The sequence below is a fragment of the Panthera tigris genome, chromosome A1 (genome assembly GCF_018350195.1).
Source record: "Panthera tigris isolate Pti1 chromosome A1, P.tigris_Pti1_mat1.1, whole genome shotgun sequence".
Classification (NCBI taxonomy): Eukaryota; Metazoa; Chordata; class Mammalia; order Carnivora; family Felidae; genus Panthera; species Panthera tigris.
Genome location: NC_056660.1, coordinates 201,324,357 through 201,346,460, shown reverse-complemented (window position 1 = coordinate 201,346,460; position 22,104 = coordinate 201,324,357). Strand labels below are relative to the sequence as shown.

Below are 22,104 nucleotides of genomic sequence, written 5' to 3'. Positions count from 1 at the left end.
CGTATGTAATCTGTGACCACTGGGTAAACAAAGGGTGATAAGGTGAAATTTCGCTTGATAGACTATTCCTGCAAATAATGAAAAAATTTTGCAACACCTACCGAATTACTAGAACTAGGCACTGAAAAATTAATGGCTGCTAATATCACTTTTAAAAAGTAAAGTATCACTTTCCCATTTTTACCTCCCAATAAAGAAAATACCACTACCTATAATATATCCATGAGAAACTACAACAAAATCAAATGTGAAGGACAATATGGAAAACAATATTGGAATAACGACCAAAGAGAGGAAAAGCTAATCATCCAAACTACAAAGGCATAGGGAGGTAATAACCATCATAGACACATCCATCCTTGCGTGTTGGAAGCATCTTCATTCCCCAGGGATTCTGTTTTCATCTGGGTCCTACATAACTCAGAGTGTAAGGCAAGTTTAAAAGCAGTATTTTATTTGTTACATTTAAGCCCAGACTAGTGAGAATGAGGAAAAATGGAAGCAGGTTAAGAAAATATGTGAAGTACTTTGTTGCAAAAATGGACAGTACTGGTCATCACCTCATCAGAAGCCATAAGTACAGACAGCAAGTCACGCAAAATTTCTGTTTGCCAGATACATCAGAAGCCATAAGTACAGACAGCAAGTCACGCAAAATTTCTGTTTGCCAGATAAAGAGGATTTGAGAAGAAATTGCCCCTTGCAGTGGTCCACTGGAGAGATAAAAGGAAGTAATCTACCTCTAGAACTCCTTTTTATCTCTGGCTCCAACTGGCCAACGTTCACCCCATGGGAAACTCTAACTCCTCCCCACATCTGGTTGTACTACCTAGCCTTTAACAGGGCTCTTAGGAAGGAGACGTGACCTCAGGTCTAATAGTAGAGTCATGGCCCAGTATGGATAGAGGGGTAAGACCATGAGAGAAAAAGGGAGGCGCTGAATGAAATCTGTGAAGACGCACAAGGTTTGGCCCAGTATAAACCCCAACCTGCTGTCTCCTCAAATAAATTAACACTTGTGTCTTTACTGGTTTTTCTCAACAAAAACAACAAAAAATAATTATAGATCCTACACCATAGGTCCCAGCCTTCTTTCCTGTCTAAACTTACTGTAGGTAAACATACCCAATTCCACTGCTTTCACTGGCTTCCAAATGTATAATCTCCAGCCACATGTCTTTCCTGAGTTTCAGACATGTCTATTGGTTCATTTGATGTCTTCACATGAAATAATTCCCTCAATGTCTCTCAAATTTATTCCATTCAAAACAGACCGCTTGGGGTGCATGGGTGGCTCATTCAGTTAAGCGTCCAACTTCAGCTCAGGTCATGATCTTGGTTTATGGGTTTGAGCCCAGCATCAGGCTCTGTGCTGACAGCTCAGAGCCTGGAGCCTGTTTTGGATTTTGTGTCTCTCTCTCGGCGCCTCTCTCTTTCTCTCTCTCTCTCTCTCTCTCTCTTTCAAAAGTAAACATTAAAAAATAGACCTCTTGCTTCATTTTGCTCTATCATTTCAGCCTCCATCCTGAAATACTGCAGTACACATTTAACAAGCTTCCCTTCCCCCACACTAGCTTCCTATTCATTCAGTCTATTCTCAGTAAAGCAGCCAGAGTCACCTTTATTTTGAATATCAATTTCTTCTTTAGCACCGTCTGACAATGGTGATAGCTATCACTTATTGATGTCTTATTCATGCCAGGCAAACTTGAAAATGTTTTATATGAATTTTTAAAGTCAATTTTCTCAACAAAGATAAGAACAGAAATTATTATTATTATCTCTATTTTAAAGATGAGGAAACCAAAAAGGCGATATTAAGTAGCCCAAAGTTACAGAATTCATACTTGGAAAAGCTGGGATTTGAACCATATTCTCAACCAGTGTTCAATTCTACCTCTCTCATGGCTTCCTATCACTTTCAGAATTAAAATTTCTTGCTATGCCTTTAGCACTGTGCATGTTCTAGCTCTTGCCTCTCTCTCTCTCTCTCTCAAATTACATCTGATTAGGCTTCTTGCCCTAAGCTGCAGTCATGCTTCTCATTCTTCTGTTCTTTGCACATTTAAGCATTTTCTGGCCAGGTGCACCTGCTGCCAAATCCACCTGGTATCCTTTTCCCAACTCACTGAAAAAAATAGCTCATTTTCATCTCAAAAACTTCAGCTCATTTGTCCGCTCTTCAGGGACCTTTCTCCCACTCAGGTACTCTCTCTTACATCATCCTATTCATTTCCTTCAGAGCGCTTACCACAGCCTGAATGATATATTTACTTCGTGTTTTGTTTGTTGAATGTATATTTCTTCACGGTAGAGATACTTTATATTTTTGTCATTGGTGAATTCCCTCAATATTATACCCAGTGTTTGATATAGTCAGACCTACCTACTGTCGAACTGATAAAGGTATAGTTCTTGCTTGTAAGAAATAGAGAAAATAATGGTAGAATTCTATCAAGAACCATCCTCCAAAACTATAAATATGCCTCCCCACAAAAGTCCACCTGTATAATACGCTACAAAAATGTAAATGATATTTAAATTTCTGCAGTTAAGCAGTTTACTACTAATAAAGACTTTGTAAAGGGAAACTGTGAAGAAAATTATCATCTTAGTGTAAAACGTGAAAAATGGAGACATATTAAAGTATGGATAGTAGTATACAATTTTCTGTATGGAGGGCATGGTGAGTCCAGGAAATTGTGCACTTAAAAAATGCATATATCTTAAATTACAATTTATTTTTATCTGATCCTGATTCTCCCAGATTTCTTATATAATTGATACAATTCTAATTTGTCCCATATTCTAAGATTCTCATTTACTATGGGGATATTTGTACTCTTTTTCAAATCTTATTTTTGTATCTTGCCTTAGAAAATTAAAAACAAAATAGGATGTATCAAAATTGTCTAGGGTTTACTTTCAAAAAGGCATATTCAGAGTGCATTAGTAGATTTTGTACCTGTGGATTAAGGCAGTACATTCCACAGCTATGGAAAAAGTAAATTTTAAGAATATATGGTTAAATTACAGTTGCAATTCTTCTATCAGAATGTTGTCTGGAGGAGTCTCAAACTGACCTAAAAAACCGGCTTCAACAAACAATAAATATTTCCTAAGTGTAGGAGCATTAAAGAAACATCAATAAATATACCATAAATCACTCAAAGTCTATAAAGTAGAGAAAATATAAAATAAATGGCAGCTAAACATGTAGTTCAAAAGGATATCAAGAAGATCCTGGGGAAATAATGGCAATGGTGTCATAGTTCATGAATCTCTCCAAATCTCAACATAAAAATAGGTGTATCAATGAGACAGCCAAAAACGCAAGCTCATGGACAAGACTTACGATGAACCTTGGAATATCCATTAAAGTCAAAATAAAAAGAGAGATTTGAGTGACACAAACAGTCACAAGAACTGCATGACATCAACGTCCCTATGGGATGAAGCAGAGGGAAGAAACAGCACATCTATAAATCTGAGAACAGAAAAAGCCCCTGAACAGGCAAAGATATTCTTTGGCAAGCATGTCAGGCCAGCTAATGGGAGAAAAGTAGCTGACACCCAGGGGTTCGGCCCATTCCGATGGCAGGTCAGCTCCAGAGGTCTGCACGAGGACTGCAGTGGCAGGTGCAGCCTAGGCCCACAGACTCGCTAAACTGACCTGACAAGATCCCCTGCTAGCATATGACCTCACGTCAAGGAGAAAACCATTCCCAGTGGAATAGGATAGGCACAATAGAGACAAAGAAAAAAGAAGGGCCAGAAAAAAGCAGAGGTAGACAAAAAAGTCCAGATCTCAAGAGTCAACATTCTAATTTTAACACAACAATAAAAACACAGAAGAGGGAGTTATGAACTTAGAAAAGCTATTTTGAGCCACAACTTCTTCAAAAAGGAAAGGAAAATGAATTTCACATTAAAATAAGCAGAAGAAAACTACTGAGGTCAAATCTCCCACAAAGAAAAAGTAGGAAAAGGTGCAGAATGACACCTCTCAAATGCCAGATAGACATCTTATAGAAGAAATTAAATCAGTAACATTTTATATTAAAATAAACTATAATCTATTACTAAAATAACTCAAGCCATGAAAAAACAACATACATTAGAAATAGAAATACACAAATAATAAGTTAGCTTATTAATTTATCTTTTTTTTAAAAAAAAGTTATTTTAGAAATGAAAACTAAACTGCCTTTAGTTTTACAAGGAAGGGAAGAGAATAAAAATCACAGATTATGCCTTAAGAAAAATAGATTAAAAAGAGAAACAGTTTAAAAAATATGAAAGGTGAAGAGTTTAAAATGACTCAAGAAAATAAATAAATAAAACATTAAGCAGGCAAAGAATATCCAACATACAGATAATAGGAATTTCTGGAAAAAAAAAAAAAAATCTGGCCAGAGTGAGTTTCGTCTCAGATGAATGCTGTGCTCTTTCCATACATAGCTCCAAATCATAAATTAAAAAAAAAAAAAAAAAAAAAGATTTAAACCACATCTGAAAGGAGCACATTGGTTTCTGAGATAATGATCCCTAGAAAAAACTGTCACCAAGGCATATTTTAGTGACTTATTAATGACTTACAATGGAAAGAAGGTTAAATTTTCATCAAGTATTTTGACAATGATGCCACGCCAGGAGCAACAATGACAAAAACAATAGCAACAAGCAACCCTACCGCCCATGTCTCCCAGTTAAATCTTCAGAGGCAGTTTTGTCTATCTTTGTTTTATTTAAAACTCTTTCTTTGGTGAAAGCTTTATCATCGGTTATTACTTTCATTCGATATTTTCAATATATGTGTCTCTTGCTTAATTACAAATATATTTTCTGTAATTACTACAACACATTTTATTTTGTCATCAAGGTTATCAAATATATAGCAATAAACAATCCTACATATTGAAATATAAAATGGCTTCAGAAAACCGTTGCTAATTGTCAATTATATATGTTGCAGACAACTTCTCCGAGGTTTTTGCTTGTTTTCATCTCCTATACGGTGCCTTTTGATGAATACAATTCTAGACTTTGCTGTAGTCTAATTTATCAGTATTTTCATTAATATTAAAATATTTCCATTTAAACACATAGTGAAGTCAAAGAAAATGGATAAAATGCAAATACAACATAAGGAAGTAGAACACTGACAAATGAAACAAGATTAGGATAGAAAAATGCACTATTTTGAGAAATAATTATTATTTTGAAAAATAATATAATGATATTATTTTGAGAAAATAAGCAAAATTATCTTTATAGAAACCATGTCAAGAAAATACAGATGAAGGGAAAACCTAGATTTGATAGAAGACTTCACACTTCTATAGCCTGTGAAAAAGTTCATGACAGTGCAACTAAAAACAAAATCTGAAAGATTTTTTTTCCCACCATGGGTAGAATTTTGGAAATGAAATCTGTGCTAACATAACTGATCATAATATTTTTTTTAAAAAACTTAGAAAATCATTATATTTAATCTTTTAGTCACCATATCATCCACTGCATTCCCAAATCTACACCCTAACGAGGAACATTTAAAATGAACAATCACTGGGGCGCCTGGGTGGCTCAGTCGGTTGAGCATCCGACTTCGGCTCAGGTCATGATCTCACAGTTCGTGGGTTCAAGCCCTGTGTTGGGCTCTGTGCTGACACCTTGGAGCCTGGAGCCTGCTTCAGATTCTGTGTCTCCCTCTCTCTGTGCCCCTCCCCTGTTCATGCTCTGTCTCTTTCTCAAGAATAAATAAACATTAAAAAAAAAAATGAACCATCACTAGTCCCAGGGATTAATAAAAATAAGAATTGTCATTTAATGAGACTTTATGCTGAACACTATACTTGGATCTTTACACATTAAGGAAAAATCATTTGTGCAGGTATTTATTATAGGAGGAGATGATGACTTTGCTACATGGAATGAGAAATCACACACAGGAAAGATTTCTGGGCAGAGAAATAGAAGAGATGAACAATTTCCCACATTGTGCTATAGCAAGCCTTCACAAACTTTTTGTTACTTATAGAAGGGATTAAGATAACATCAAATATGCCTGGATTCAATTCACAACTTTACCCCTTTCTGTCCAGCTTTGGTCAACTTAGCTCTTCTGTGCTTCAGTTCTGTCTTTTGTGGAATAAATCTTTCCTCATTATCTTGAGAAAAGCATGACAATGCATTTGTGCACCTAGAAAATTAGAATAACTCAATAATAATATCTGTGATTATTATTACACATATGAATTTCTACTGTAATTGTTCAAAGAAAAAATGAAAATGTGGTATTTGAGACTTAGAATGTCTCCATTGAAATGAAATTTCTTGCCCATTGAAATAATTTTGAAATTAATGGTATTTACTTTCTCAAAGCAGTCAACTTTCATATAGTGCTTGCAATACTCTGCATACTCCACTTGGGCTTTTAGCAAAGATAGAGAAATTAAGAGAAAAAGTTAGAAGAAAAAAAATGTCCTTATCTTAAGAAGTTTACAATACAATGAGAGAATAGCACCAGAGTTAATAGCGAAATGGATTAGAGAAAGTAGGAAAAAATAATAAAAGAAAGCAAAAGAAACATACAGATATGCTACGTAAGCAACATTAAGAAGCAACAATTCCAAAATAAAATTTTGAAAGAAACTAAAGTGACAAAGGATTGAATTAGTCCTTTGTTGGAATATCTATACATCTCAGATTTGCTTGAGGGAAAACCTCTCCCTCCAATAAGCTACCAGAAAGCCGGGAGGGAAGCCAAGTCCCCCAGCCTGCTATACCTAACATAGGATTCTGATATCCAGGTTTAGATGCAAACGGCAAAGAACAAGATTGATTATGTAACCCCAAGGCAAAAATAAAGTAACAGAGGAAAAAGGCCTTTAAGGAGAGAGGGAAGAGGAACCGTGAAGTATTAGAAAAGAAGCTAAATATGGATGATGCGCAGAAAGGGTTGGCAAAAGGAAAAGGTTTGTGACAGTCCCATGGGAGAGACCCCACCCAGTACAGAGGAGCCAGGCACTGGCTCCTCATCACCCAGTAGGTCTGACAGCCTGGAGGAGGGCTTGGCAGAGAGAGAACACAGTGCTCTGCGAAGGACAGAGAAACTCAAGTCAGGAGGAGGGAAGTGCAACCCATATTCTAGCTAAAGTATCAATTAAAGCATTTCAACCACAAAATACCAAGCCAGAAAAGGTACGTTTGAACTATACTGCTCTTTAAAAAAACAAAACTTATTTTTCCCAGTATATATCCAAATATAAAGCAGTCACAAATATAAGTAATCCCCTACTTCCCCAAAAACACAGTTTTGCTCATTTTCATTGTGTGAATATTTAGGGTATAAATGAATTGAGTAAATATCTATTTTTATTTTTACATATACATATTTATCCTACCTAATAGAAGGATTTTTAATTTAATGAAATAACTGTATATAATTCTTTCTTATGTTTTTTTCTGCATCACTGTCTTGCCAAAACAAAGTATTTTCATTGGAATTATATCGAATCATAGAACTGCATAGAAAAAATTTTCACATTTTTCACACTGAGACTTTTTTTTTAATATTTACTTATTTTGGGGAGAGCACAAGCGAGGAAGGGGCAGACAGATGGGGACAGAGGATCCAAAGCGGGCTCTGCGCTGAGAGGCTGACAGCAGTGAGCCCGATGTGGGGCTCAAACTCACAAACCAGGAGATCATGACCTGAGCCAAAGTCAGACGCTCAATCAACTGAGCCATCCAGGTGCCCCCATACTGAAACTTTGAACACACGAATATGGTGTGTTTCAGTAAAATTTTGTAATTTCCTTGTGTCCACCTAATTATCTGATACATTTTAAATGTCCCAGTTTTAATTCATTTCATTTTTTTAACAAGTTATTACTATACAATTGATTTTGTGTACAGAAAAATCACCAAACCCTCTAATTACTAACCCCTTTAATTTGTGCATGTCTTCTTTTAGGTTTTATTAGTAGATAACAATGGTATTGCTTTCCATGTACTCTTTTCAAAAAAACTCATAACAATCACATTTGACACTGCAGTTATAAGATCATATCCTCTGGATAATTACTAAATGTAAGTTAGATTTCTTCAATGCTTTTTTTAAAACCCTCAATATGGAAGTGTGGGAATTGCTCTGGGAAGGGACAGAGGCCAAGGAAGGGTGGTGCAATCTGGGGCAAAGTTCCATGAGGGATCTCTCTGGCTCAATCCCACAGAGAGCTCTGCAAGCAGTGCTAATCTGGGGTGAGAAAGCTGGACTATTTACAGACTGTGTCATCACTGGTTTAAGGGCTAAGCAGTGGAGGATGCCAATTCCTAGGCATTCCTGTCCACATGAACAAACAAAATAATTTCCATCAGCCTGAGAGCAACTCCCCATAGAGCCCTAAGGACTGGTGTGAAAGCACACAGGGAGTCCAGGATCATGAAAATGGTAAAAAGATACAAGAGGATATAAGAAGAATACAAATGGTCTACAAATCTAGCCCTTTCTCTTCCACCTGCACACTTGTTTCTTTTCCAAACCAAGTGAATCCAGTTCTCTAGGATTCTTTGTTCATCTGTCATCAATTATGCTACTTCTGCCCAAAAAAGCCTGGAAATTCAACAAATGGATGCAGAGTTCTCCCTACTGAGAAAGCTCTGCCTTCCTTACTGTTAGAAAGGGATAAAACCTTTTTAAATCACATTAATGTAAACCACTGTGTTCAGTAACGTCTTTGATCAATTGGAAACTCAGTAAGTATACAAGTGAAATGAAAAAGAGGTATTATTTTCTAATCAATTCAGGGTAAAAGCAAAAAGAAATGTGTGATGGCCTTGATTAGCTACTTGTAACAGAGTAACACATTTTTATTTGGATTTTCAAATAATTGCTTAGAATGTCTATTTAATTTCTTTTATAACTTTAGCCCTAGTACATGGATGTACTACCCCAACCTTAAAAAATAATAATAAAGATGGGGCCCCTGAGTGGCTCAGTCAGTTAAGCATCCGACTTCAGCTGAGGTCATGATCTCACAGATTGTGAGTTCAAGCCCTGGGTTGGGCTCTGTGCTGACAGCTCAGAGCCTGGAGTCTGCTTCGGATTCTGTGTCTCCCTGTCTCTCTGCCCCTCTTCACTTACTCCCTGTCTCTCAAAAAAATAAATAAACATTAAAATTTTTTTTAAAAAGTAATAAAGTATAGTAACGAAAAGTAAAAATTAGCAATGAAAAGTTACAGAAAAAAATAATCACTTAATATGATATGAAATTTTGCTTCCAGGCAAAAACCTATTTGGCCTTGACCACAGCAACTTCTTACTCAACACATCTCCAGAGGCAAAGGAAACAGAAGCAAAAATGAACTATTGGGACCTCATCAAAATAAAACACTTCTGCACGGTGAAGGAAACAATAAGCAGAACTAAAAGGCAACCGACGGAATGGGGAAAGTATTTGCAAATGACATATCAGATAAAGGATTAGTATCCAAAATCTATAAAGAACTCAAACACCCAAACTCAACACCCAAAAAACCAAATAATCCAGTGAAGAAGTGGGCAAAAGACATGAATAGATACTTCTCCAAAGAAGACATCCAGATGGCCAACTGACACATGAAAAAATGCTGAACTTCACTCATCATCAGGGAAATACAAATCAAAACCACAATGAGATACCACCTTACACCTGTCAGAATGGCTAACATTAACAACTCAGGCAACAACAGATGTTGCCGAGGATGCAGAGAAAGAGGATTTCTTTTGCATTGTTGGTGGCAATGCAAGCTGGTACAGCCACTCTGGAAAACAGTATGGAGGTTCCTCAAAAATTAAAAGTAGAACTACCCTACGACCCAGCAATTGCACTACTAGGCATTTACCCACGGGATACAGGTGTGCTGTTTCAAAGGCCACCACAGTGTTTATAGCAGCACTATCAACAATAGCCAAAGTACAGAAAGCACCCAAATGTCCATCAATGGATGAATGGATAAAGAAGATGCAGTATACATATACATATATATACAATAGAGTATTACTCGGCAATCAAAAAGAATGAAATCTTGCCATTTGCAACTACATGGATGGAACCAGAGGGTATTATGCTAAGCAAAATTAGTCAGAGAAAGACAAATATGACTTCACTCATATGAGGACTTTAAGACACAGAACAGATGAACACAAGGGAAGGGAAGCAAAAATACTATAAAAACAGGGAAGGCGACAAAACAGAAGAGACTCATAAATATGGAGAACAAACAGAGGGTTACTGGAGGGGTTGTGGGAGGGGGGATGGGATAAATGGGTAAGGGGCATTAAGAAATCTACTCCTGAAATCATTGTTGCACTGTACGCTAACTAACTTGGATGTAAATTCAAAAAATTTAAAGCAAATTTAAAAAAAAAAAAAAGAAATTCTGCTTCCACAATACCAGAGGACGCCATTCAATTTTGCATGCCAGTTTTTCTTTTGAAAAGAAGAAAAATGTGATAAAATACTACTTAATTTTTACTTCAGTGAAAGGAGCTAAGATAAAAATTGTTTTCCTTTAATGAGAGCAGCATGGTTAAAAACAGCTCCTCTTTGTATTCACTTCCTCAAAACATTCTACTACATAAAACCTGGAATCTTACTTCTATTTATAAGATAAAGTGAAAACATTTTTTAACAGTACACAGAAAAAGAGAGTGTACTTCTTAATATGATATTCCAAGTTTATGACTGAGAAGAATCTCGGTCACCTGAAATTTTTCATGTGTAGCTTCTGCCAGGCATCAGTCATGTGACCTTGGACAAGTCACTTAAAACTTCTCTCTCAGTTTTCTCCATAATATGATGAATTGGACTTGTATTAAGGATCATTTACAAGGCTGTAAATAATATTCTATTATCTGTCTTCTAACACAATGAGTCTTATTTTTAACCTAGGAATAAATAAGTACTTAGAATTTTTTTAAAAATCACAAGTTTCTGTTCTTTAATACTGGCATGTGGAAGAACATACACGTTTTCTGTTGATTTTGCTATTACACAAAAAACTCTTGTGCTTTGGGATCTTGCCTTAGGAGAACTGCATTTGTTATACAAAGAAACAAGTTTAAGTAATTTAAGTGTATATTTGTCTTTTGGAACAAATGACTTTACGTAGCTTACTAAAGTACCATATTAAGCAAAATTAGAGTGAATTTTAACTGTAAAAATAACCTCTATCTTCAGTGGAGTAAGCTCTGCTACACTCAGAATGGCCAAAAGTAAATACTACCAGTAAAATGGTGATTTCAAAAACCGAAATAAAAAAAAAATGTTTGGTTATATTCTGTTTAACTTACTATGTCAAAAGGAGACAAACTCTAAATTGGGGATTAAACCAAGTACGTCCCTTTATACTTAAACTTTGTTCTTTTAGTTTCTCAATATTTAACTAGGTTGCTGTGAAGGTCAATTTTGTGTGTCAATTTGACGGGGCTATGGAGTGTCTAGGTATCCATCAAATATTATTTTGAGCGACTCTGTGAGGGTGTTTTTGGATGAGGTTAATATTTGAATCAGGAGGCTGAGAAAGCAGATTGCCCTCTACATCATGAGTAAGCCTCATCGAATCAGTTAAAGGTCTGAATAGAGTAATTTGCTGACCCTCCCCCTCAGTAACAGAATTCTTCCTGCCCAGTGACCTCTAAACTAGGACATCACCTCTTCCTGCTTCTATTTCCTTTTCACCTCTATCCTGCTTCCTGTTTCCAGCCTTCATGCTAGCACTGGAACATTGCCTGTGCAGATTCTGGACTTGTCGGCCTCCATAACTGCAGGAGCCAACTTCTAATTATAAATCTCTTTATGTGGAAATATAGACATAGATATCCTATTGGTTTTTCCCGGCGAACCTTGACTAATACAAGTGCTATTATAAATGAGGTACTGATTCCTTCATATATATATATTTTTTTTCATTTTTAATGCTGAAAAACTAGAAGTTCACAAGAAGTTGAAAAGATAGTGTAGAGAAATCTGCTGTACCTTTCACTCAGTTTCCCCCTGTGGTTCCCTCTTACATAATTGTGGTACAATGTCAAAACCTGCATATTAGGGCATTTTGCCACATGTTCATATTCATGTAAACGCACGTAACCACAACTATTACCAAGATACAGAACTCTTCCATCACCACAAAGATTTCTCTTGTGCCACTTCCCTTTTCTTTCTTTTATTTTCTTTTATTTTTTTACAAACATAGGCTAGATTTGGGGAGGATGGATGAGCGGCAGGGGTGGGGTCAACCCTCCTTCAGACTTCGGAACACAGCAGCCGGCACCCTCTGCTGCCCCAGCCGCACCTTGTTGGGCTCCAGGTCCATCTGGTCCCGGTCCTCACCCAGCTCAACCTCCTCCAGGTTGGCCTGCTGGGCCAGCTTGGTCAGCTCCTCCCTGGAGGCCTGGCTCCTCACAAACAGGATCTCGCTGTGGGCCAGCAAGAGCTGGTCCCACTCACCCTACTCCTTTTTAATCCCATCCACCCAGCTCTATTCTACCATCGCCAGCCCCTGGCAATCGCTAATCTGTTTTGCATCTTTATAATATCGTCATTTCAAAAAAGCTATACAATGAAATCAACTACTTATGTGATTGTTGTGCCTGGCTTTTGCACTCAACATCATACTCTTCAGATTCATCCAAGTTGTCACATGTATCAGTAGTTGATTGCTTTTTATTTCTGGGCAGTACCCATGAGGCGGATGTACCGCAATGTATTTAGTGAGTCACCTACTGAAGGACTTTTTGGTTGTCTCCAGTTTCTGATTATTACAAATAAAGCTGCTATGAACATCTGTGTTCATCTTTATATAGACATAAGTTCCCTTTTCTTTGGCGTAAATGACTAGTAGTACAATTGCTGGGTTGTGTGGTAAGTACACGTACAGTTTTTTTTTAACCTCCAAACTGTTTTCCAAAGTGGCTGCAACATTATACACTCCCACTAGCAATGTATCAGTGATCCAGTTCCTCCACATTCTCCCTGGTATTTGGTCCTTGTCACTACTTCTTTCTCAGATTTTTTTTGTTCTGCTCTGTTTTGTTTTGTTTTTAGAGAGAGTGAGCTGGCGGGGGGGGGGGGGGGCAGAGCAGACAGAAGGACAGACAGAATCCCAAGCAGGCTCTGTGCTGCCAGTGCAGAGCCCAACTCGGTACTCAAACTCCTGAACTGTGAGATCATGACCTGAGCCGAGACCAAGAGTCAACGGCTTAACCAACTGAGCCACCCTGGTGCCCCCTTGTCACTGTTTCTATTTCAATATTTGTAGTAAGTGTATGGTGACATCCCATAGTCTTAATTTGCCTTTTTCCTATTGGCTAGAGTTCAAACATCACATTTGCCATCTGTATATCCTCTTCGGTGAAATGAATCATGTTTTTTGCCCATTTTCTAAGTGTATCATCTGTCTTTATAGTTTTGAGTTAATTGTAGATTTGAGCCCTTTGTCAGATTTCGTGGTATATAAATATTAATACCAATGAGTAGTTTTTCTTTTCATCCTCTTAATAAAGTCTCTCAGAGCTCAAGTTCATAATTTTAATATAGTACAATTTACTTTTTTTTTAACAGATTGTGCTTTTGGTGCAATGCTTAAAAACTCTTCCCTATGCCTTAGGTTCAGAGATGTTTTCATATGCTACCTTCTAAAAGTCTTACACTTTTAGTTTTTGCATTTATATTTAGGATCTGTTCTTTGGTAAAAAGGTGTGAGATTTAGATTAAGGTTCTTTTTTTTTTTCCTACAGACATCCAATTATTTCAACTCCACTTGTTGAAAATACTAGCCTTCTTCCATTTCACTACTGTTACACCTTCCTCAACAATTAGCAGGCAATGCTATGTCTGGGGTTTCCATTCTATTCCAAAGATCTATGTGTCTGTCCCTCCATCAATACAACACAGTTTTGATTACTGCCTCTATATGATAAATCTGGTAGAGTGATAACTCCAATTTTGACCTTCTCTTTCAAACTTATTTTAGCTATCCTAGTTTCTTTGTCTTTCCATATAAATTTTAGAATAACTTTTTCTATATCTACAATGAATATTATTGATTTTTGTAGGAATTATGTTAAACTGGTATATCAATTTGGGAGATCTTGAGATCTTTACTATGTTGAGTACTCCGATCCATGAACATAGCATAGCTCTTCATTTACCTAGATCTTTTTTGATTTTTTTTTATCATCACATTTGACAGTTTTCAGTATGTAAGTCATGTTTACTACTCATTTCATTTTTGGAGGCAATTATAAATGATACTGGATTTTTTTTTTAGCGTTTTTATTTATTTCTGAGACAGAGAGAGACAGAGCATGAACGGGGGAGGGGCAAAGAGAGAGGGAGACACAGAATCGGAAGCAGGCTCCAGGCTCTGAGCCATCAGCCCAGAGCCCGACGCGGGGCTCGAACTCGCGGACCGCGAGATCGTGACCTGAGCCGAAGTCGGACACTCAACCGACTGAGCCACCCAGGCGCCCCATGATACTGGATTTATAATTCAGTTTCCACATGTTCATTAGAATATAAAAATGCTCGTTAGAATATAAAAATGCAATTGATTGTTGTGTGTTTATGTTGTATCCTGTGACCTCAAATTTACTTATCGGTTCTAAGAGTTTTTTTATAAAATCCTTTGAATTTTCTATGTTGAAAATCACATCGTCTACAAATAGGAAAAGTCGTATTTCTTCCTTTTCTGACCTGTATGCCTTTTATTGCCTTTTCTTGCTTTACTGTCATGGCTAGAACTTCCAATAACATGTGGAACAGCAGGTGTTGAAAGCACATGTCCTTGCCTTGTTCCCAGTCTTAGGGGAAAGCACTGAGTCTTTCACCATTAAGTATAAATGTTAGTTTTAACTTTTTTCATGTTTTTATCAAGAAAGTTCTCCTCTCTTACTCTGCTGAGACTTCTTGTCTGAATGGGTGATGAATACTGTCAAATGCTTTTAAGTATCAACTCATATGATCATGTGATGCTTCTGCTTTAGCCTGTTAATATGGATTACACTGATTGATTTTCACATATTGAATCATATTTGTATCTGTGAAATGAAATTCACTTGGTCATGGTGCTTAATTCTCTTTACATGCTTCTGAATTCTATTTGTTAAAAGTTTCACATCTATATTTTTGGAGAATATTGAACTGTAATTTTATTTTTGTGGTACTATATTTAGACTTGGTATCAAGATACTACTGGCTTCATGAAATGAACTGAAAAGTACTCCTTCTTTATTTTTCTGAAAAGACTGGATAGGATAGGTGTTAATTTTACATTAAATGTTTGGTAGAATTCTGTAGGGAAATTATCAAGGTCTGGAGATTTATTTTTTGAGAGGTTTCAATTACAAATTTTATTTCTTGAATAGCTGTATGACTATTCAAGTTATCTATTTCATATTAAATGAGTTATTATGGTTCATGCTTTTCAAAAAATTGATTTACTTCATCTAAGTTGTTGAATATATGTGTGCAGAGTGGTTCAGTGTTTATTACCCTGTCGATGTCTCCAAGATCTAGTTGACATTTCCCATTTCATTCCTGATATTAGTCACTTGTGTCTTTTGTTTTTCTCTTTGTCAGTCTTACTATAGGTTAGTCAGTTTTATTAATCTTTTCAAAGAACCAGCTTTTGTTTTATTTATTGTCTCTATTATGCTTGCTTTTTCATTTTCATTGATTCCTGGTCTATATTATTTCCTGCCTTCTGTTTGCTTAAATTTGCTCTTTTTTTGCTAATTTCTTGATGTGAGAACTTAGACCATTGATTTGAAACTTTCTTCGTTCAAATATAAACATTTAGTGCTATAAGTTTCCCTCTCAGCTTTACCTTGGCTGCTTACCACAATTTTTGATATATTGTATTTTCATTTTCATTCAGTTCAATGTATTTGATTCCCCTGAGCTTCTTCTTTGATCCATGGATTATTTTAAATTGTATTCTTTTTTAATAAATGTTTTTAATTTTTTCAATATTTGTTTTTGAGAGAGACAGAGAGAGACAGAGCATGAGCAGGGGAGGGGTAGAGAGAGAGAGAGAGAGGGAGACACAGAATCCGAAGCAGGCTCCAGGCTCTGAGCTGTCAGCACAGAGTCCAACGTGGGGCTTGAACTCACAAACCGTGAGATCATGACCTGAGCCGAAGTTGGATGATCAATCAATGAGCCACCCAGGTGCCCCAAAATTGTACTCTTTAGTTTCTCAGTGTTTTAAGAATTTCCTGTTATCTCTGCTGATTTCTAGTTTGATTCTACTGTGGCTAGAGACTCTACAATTTCAATTTTTTTCTATATTTGTTAAGGTTTATTTTACAGCCCAGGCTGGCTATGGTTTATCTTGATATATTTTCTGTTGGAAATCTGCTGGGGTTGTGTAGGCTATTCTATAAATGTTGATAATATCCTATTGGTTGATGATGTTGTGAGTTCTTCAATATCCTTGCTGATCTTCTATCTTGTTGTTCTATAAGTTATTGAGAAGTACTGAAGTGTTCAATTACTAATATATTTGATATTTGATTAGGTTTTTAGAGTAAATAGGATATTGTGCTCATTATATCTTTAAATGGCTTGTTTCTTATGTTAAAGGATTCACTGAATTTTTTTGTTCGTCTTATATGTAGTCAATTTCTAGGTACTTTTAATAGTGCTGACAGTTCTTTTAATTAGTACTCTAAGATTTTCTAAGCAAGCCATCATTTTATGTGCTACGTACAACAATGTTTATTTTTTCCCATTCATTTATATAAATCCTATTTTCTTTGGTTATTAATATTGGCTAAAATGTGTGGGAGATGTTGAAACAGTAGTCGCCCTTCCTCCTTGTTTATAAAATTTTCAAGCAGTTAAAAATATGAATGCTTAGTATGTGATGTAGTGGGGGAAATATGCCATTACATCAGAATTCCATACTAAACTCTCCTTTTACGGGGAAGGTGCAGGAAAGGAGGGGGTAAGAACTGAAACAATTCTATCATCAGTCTTTAGTGCTGTCTGAGGGATGCTGTGGAAGTCAAGGAAAGATACTCTCATTAGTTGTATAGACTATAGTTTCCTTACTAAACTCAACAGGATTAATTGATGTTCTACCGTCTCCCAAAACCTACTCTTTTTTAACATATATTCTAATATATGTTTGTCATTTGTTCAATCCATATCAATATATTTTTATCAGGATTAAATATCATAAAACATAGTGATTCGTGTATATTAACATAAAAATAAACACTAAAGACTACAAAATATTCTAGCTTGTATAGGGGAGTCTAAAAGATGTTTATATGTTTGTAAAACAAATTCATCTTCTATTTTCCAGCTATTTTGCAACAAGCTCAGACCACTTCACTTCAGAAACTATTTTCTGTCTATCGATATAGGACAAGGTTAGGATAACCAGAAAGTTACCAGATGGAGATTCAGTCATGATGATGTTCTTTTCTTCAGATTTTTTATTTATAACACAGAGTACAGATCTAGCTGAGCTAGAGAGAGACAGAGACAGAGACAAAGAGAAACAGAAAGAGATAGAGTCTACTAGGAAAAATCTTGGTGAGTGGCTGACCTACTAGTATCATAAAAGTAAACTAGCCTATAATAAATAATTTCAGCTAAATGTTTTTAACATAAGCATAGTTTTAAAAACACTTGGGGCACCTGGGTGGCTCAGTTGGTTAAGCATCGACTTGGCTCTGGTCATGATCTCATGGTTTGTGAGTTCGAGCCCATATCGGGCTCTGTGCTGACAGTGAAGAGCCTGCTTGGAATTCTCTGTCTCCCTCTCTCTCTGCCACTCCCTGCTTGTGCTCTCTCTCTCTCTCTCAAAAATAAATAAACATTAAAATAATTAAATGGATGGAACTAGAGTAAATTATGCTAAGCAAAATAAGCCAGTCAGAAGACAAATACATGATTTCATTCGTATCTGGAATCTAAGAAACAAAACAGATGAACATAAGGGAAGGGGAAAAAAATAAGATAAAAACAGAGAGGGAGACAAACCATAAGAGACTCTTAAATACAGAGAACAAACTGAGGGTTGCTGGTGGGGTGTTGGATAGGGTGATGAGCTAAATGGGTGATGGGCATGAAGGAGGGCACTTGTTGGGACAAGCACTGGGTGTTATATGTAAGTGATGAATCACTAAATTCTTTGCCTGAAATCATTATTACACTATATGTTAACTAACTTGGATTTAAATTCAAAAAATAAATAAATAAACAAAATTTAGATAAATAATTCTTTTATCACATATTTATAATTGAGTACTCTATTAGACATAATTATGTCATCCAAAAATCTTTTATAAAAACAGAATGAAATAGTTATAATTAAAAATAAGTACAGCATACAGAATCTTTAAAAAAAAATAGTACCTGTGCACCATCCATTATGTAATGTTCTTTCAAGAATTTTTTTTAAGTTTATTTATTTTTAGTAACCTCTACACCCAACACGGGGCTCCAAGTTACAAACCTGAGATCAAGAGTCTCATGCTCTTCTGATTGAGCCAGTCAGGCACCCTTCAAGGGTATTTTTGGTAGAAAAAAATCTATTATAATGCTTTTCCTGAAAGAATGAAAGTAAACTTAGTTAAAATAATCTATAGGCATACACTTTCAAGTCCCCATTTCTCAGTGAACAACTCTGATTAGGTAACAGGTTAAAGAGATTGATAATTTTGGGGAACACCTGGGTGGCTCAGTCAGTTAACCAGAGAACTCTTGATCTCAGCTCAAGTCTTGATCTCAGTGTCATGAGTTCAAGCCCCAAGTTGGGCTCTGTGCTGGGTGTGAAGCCCACTTTAAAAAAGAGAGAGAGAGAGAGATGGGTAATTTTAAACAAAATAAGGATTCTACTTAAAAGTTTGTTTTACAAAAATATCTGCTCCCACATGCAATTATTGTATGAATTATAGAGGGGGGAAAAAGCAATTCTTACTCAATATTAGTAATAGTACTCTTTCTGGCTTCAAAAGAAGTTTAAGGCCATGGTACAGTGTAGCTGGGGACAAGTGGCATAGTATATGTAAGACTATCACCGCGCTCATGTTGCATTTCATCGCAAGTGACGAAGAAACTGAAAGAGGAAACGTGAGTCCCGCTGTTCAAAACAACCATGGTGTTAGAAGAATACAGCACACCTGTATCAGCCCCACACGTATAAAAGCATAAAAGGAAGATGCCGAAAATAAACTCATCTTAATTTGTGCAAGTCGACAAACTCTGTAGCAAACTGCCAACTCAACCAACGTAGTAAGTGTTTGGTGGGGCCTGAGGAGGGTGGAAGATTTCCTGGCTAACATACTGAAGTCTCCTCCAAGGGAAAATAGGAGTGCAAGTGTGCATAAACCATTATTTATAAAATAGTTAACTGAGTGTGTTTTGGGGGCACCTGGGTGGCTCAGTCAGTTAAGCATCCGACTCTTGGGTTTCTCACAATTTGTGAGTTCGAGCCCCATGTTGGGTTCTGCACTGACAGTGTGGAGCCTCCTTGGGATTCTCTCTCTCTTCGTCTCCCTCTGCCCCTCTCTTGCCCTCTCTCTCTCTCTCTCTCTCTAAATAAACTTAAATTTAAATATAAAAAATAAAAAAAATTAAAGACAGTTTATTGTTTTTATTTCTAACATCTGTTTTGTCAGGATGGCTGAGTAGTCTTTTTTTAACTTATACTTTTTAAAGTTTATTGATTTATTTTGAGAGAGAGAGAGAGAGGCAAAGCAAGAGAGAGAGAAAGAGAGAGAGAATCCCAAGCAGTCTCTGCACTGTCAGCACAGAGCCCAACATAGGCCTTGATCCCACAAACTATCATGACCTGAGCTGAAATCAAGAGTGGCACAGGGGTGCCTGGGTGGCTCAGTCTTGGTTAAGCGTCCGACTTCGGCTCAGGTCATGATCTCGCAGTCTGTGGGTTCGAGCCCCGTGTCGGGCTCTGTGCTGACAGCTCAGAGCCTGGAGCCTGTTTCAGATTCTGCGCCTCCCTCTTTCTCTGACCCTCCCCTGTTCATGCTCTCTGTCTCAAAAATAAATAAATGTTAAAAAAAAAAAAAGAGTGGCATGCTTAACCGACTGAGCCAGCTAGGCACCCCAGGATAGCAGAGTAGTCTTACAGCATCATATTCTGGTAAGATTTCTTGAAAAGAAATGTGACACGAATATGTAAAAGGAATTATTTCCTTGCTTAGAGAGAGGAAACAGAAAAAAAGGATAAATAGGAAGTATTTCTAGGCACTTGCAAGAATCCCTTCTTTTCACGCAAAAAGTATACACAACAGGATTCTCTGGGGAGAACACCTCAACCAGTTTTACCTAGTATTTCATAAAGAACTCCAATTCTTCCGAATAATATTAAATTTTCCAGGCAATCAAATGCCATGTTAATGGGATTAGCATGCGGGTTAAGGTAAAAAATTCTGAGTGGGGAGAAAAGTAGTAGCTGATTTTCAATCTTTTATAATATGTTTACCATATTTATTCCAAAATCTCCTTACAACAAATTGGGTTCCAAAGAGCTAAGTCAAAGAACTACATTTTATTTTTGTTTTTAGTTTATTTGTTTTTGAGAAAGAGAGCATGAGCACGAGCAGAGAGGTCAGGGGAGAAAGAGAGGGAGAGACAGAGAATCTCAAGCAGGTTCCTCACTGTCAGTGCAGAGCCTGATGTGGGTCTTGAACTCACAAACCGTGAGATCATGACCTGAGCTGGAATCAAGAGTTGGACGCTTAAATGACTGAGCCACTCAAGCACCACAAAGAACTACATTTTAAAGTGTAGCGTGTCGATTAAGAACATCACAGTAGAAGCATTTACGAAGTGCCTACAGGTGGAAAATCAGTAACGCTAACCACAGTGAACAAGTCTGTTAGAAGAAAAGCAAAATTGCTAATGTACCCATTGTAGAAGGTCCATATTTTTCAATCTTGGAAATCTCCATGTAGTGCTGCCTACTGATCCTCAGAAAAGCCAAAACTTTTAAAGAACAATCCTGTTCCTTCTAATTCCCCAACACTATCACATCTACTCACTCATTTTGTCCCTGAAGGGAGGGGACAGTAGAGCTCACAGCCAAATCAAGCACATACTTACTGCACCACGGAAGTATTCGAAGTGACTTTCACTTAAAGAAAAAAAGTTAAAGTCACAGAAGAGATGCTGTGTGTTGTTGCTGTGCTTCTCACTGTGGGTGGTAGCAGTGGTGTTTGGTTTGGCCGGGGCTGTTTTATCCATCCTTTCATAGAATCCTACAACCCAAAGTGAGAGGGTAAAAAATATTGACCTTTGGTAAAAGAATATTTGAGGTAACTCTCCTATTCCGTGCACTACCGCACTCTGTGCTCATGAGAAGATAGGAGTGACAGATTAGACCAGCTCCTCACTAGACCTTAGGTATGAATTGATTTCCATTTCTCTCAGTACATTATTTCTTGGCTACATTTCTATTTGTCTCTTCTGATGGTTATTATCAAGTGTGAGGTTAGGGTCTGAGTATAAAGAAAAGAACTATGGAGCCCTAATCCTGTATTTCAGGTAGGATTAAGACTTAGAATGAAAAGAGAAATCGGTTTGCCACACAGAGATTTCAAGTAACGTCCCTGGCTTTGTGCTCTATTCACATCTCTCCTCCGTGACACTCAGGCAGCTTTAAGCAGCTGGGTGAGGATTCCAAGAATTAAGATTCCATCTATCTCAAATATAGTTTCAGCTCCTCAGGAATAAGAAAAAGACTAATGAAAATAACTTTTCTGCTGCAAAAGACAGTCTAAGATTAAATGACAGAAGACTTTCTAATTGTACCAGTTCTGATGTGGTAAATATAAAACACTAAAGGGAAAAGTTCAACCTCTAGTAGATTTTGAAAGCCAAAATAGCTTTAAGCAATAATAGCCAAATCACTATTAGTTAATTTTATTCTATTCCAAGGCAAGATCTGAGAGTATTACTGTCAAGAGAGTGAGCATCTAACTAAAGAGAGTTGTTTGGTAACTGTGGTTCACTTTATTGCCAATTAAGCAGCCAGTGGCCATGCTGTAATAGGATCTCGACTGACCACCATTGGACAGGTTGG

General features: G+C 36.8%; 1 long non-coding RNA gene across 2 annotated transcripts in view; it reads right to left on the bottom strand.

The window, feature by feature from the left end:
• The window catches only part of LOC122231803, a 110,655-nt gene that overhangs the window by 19,986 nt on the left and 68,565 nt on the right, over positions 1–22,104 (bottom strand). Inside the window, exon 5 of one of the 2 annotated variants that reach the window (XR_006209051.1) lies at positions 5,852–6,202. The exons of the other annotated variant lie outside the window; for it this stretch is intronic. This is a non-coding gene — a long non-coding RNA (uncharacterized LOC122231803). Of the gene's footprint in view, positions 1–5,851; positions 6,203–22,104 lie in introns of those variants that run through there. 2 annotated transcript variants of the gene reach the window in all.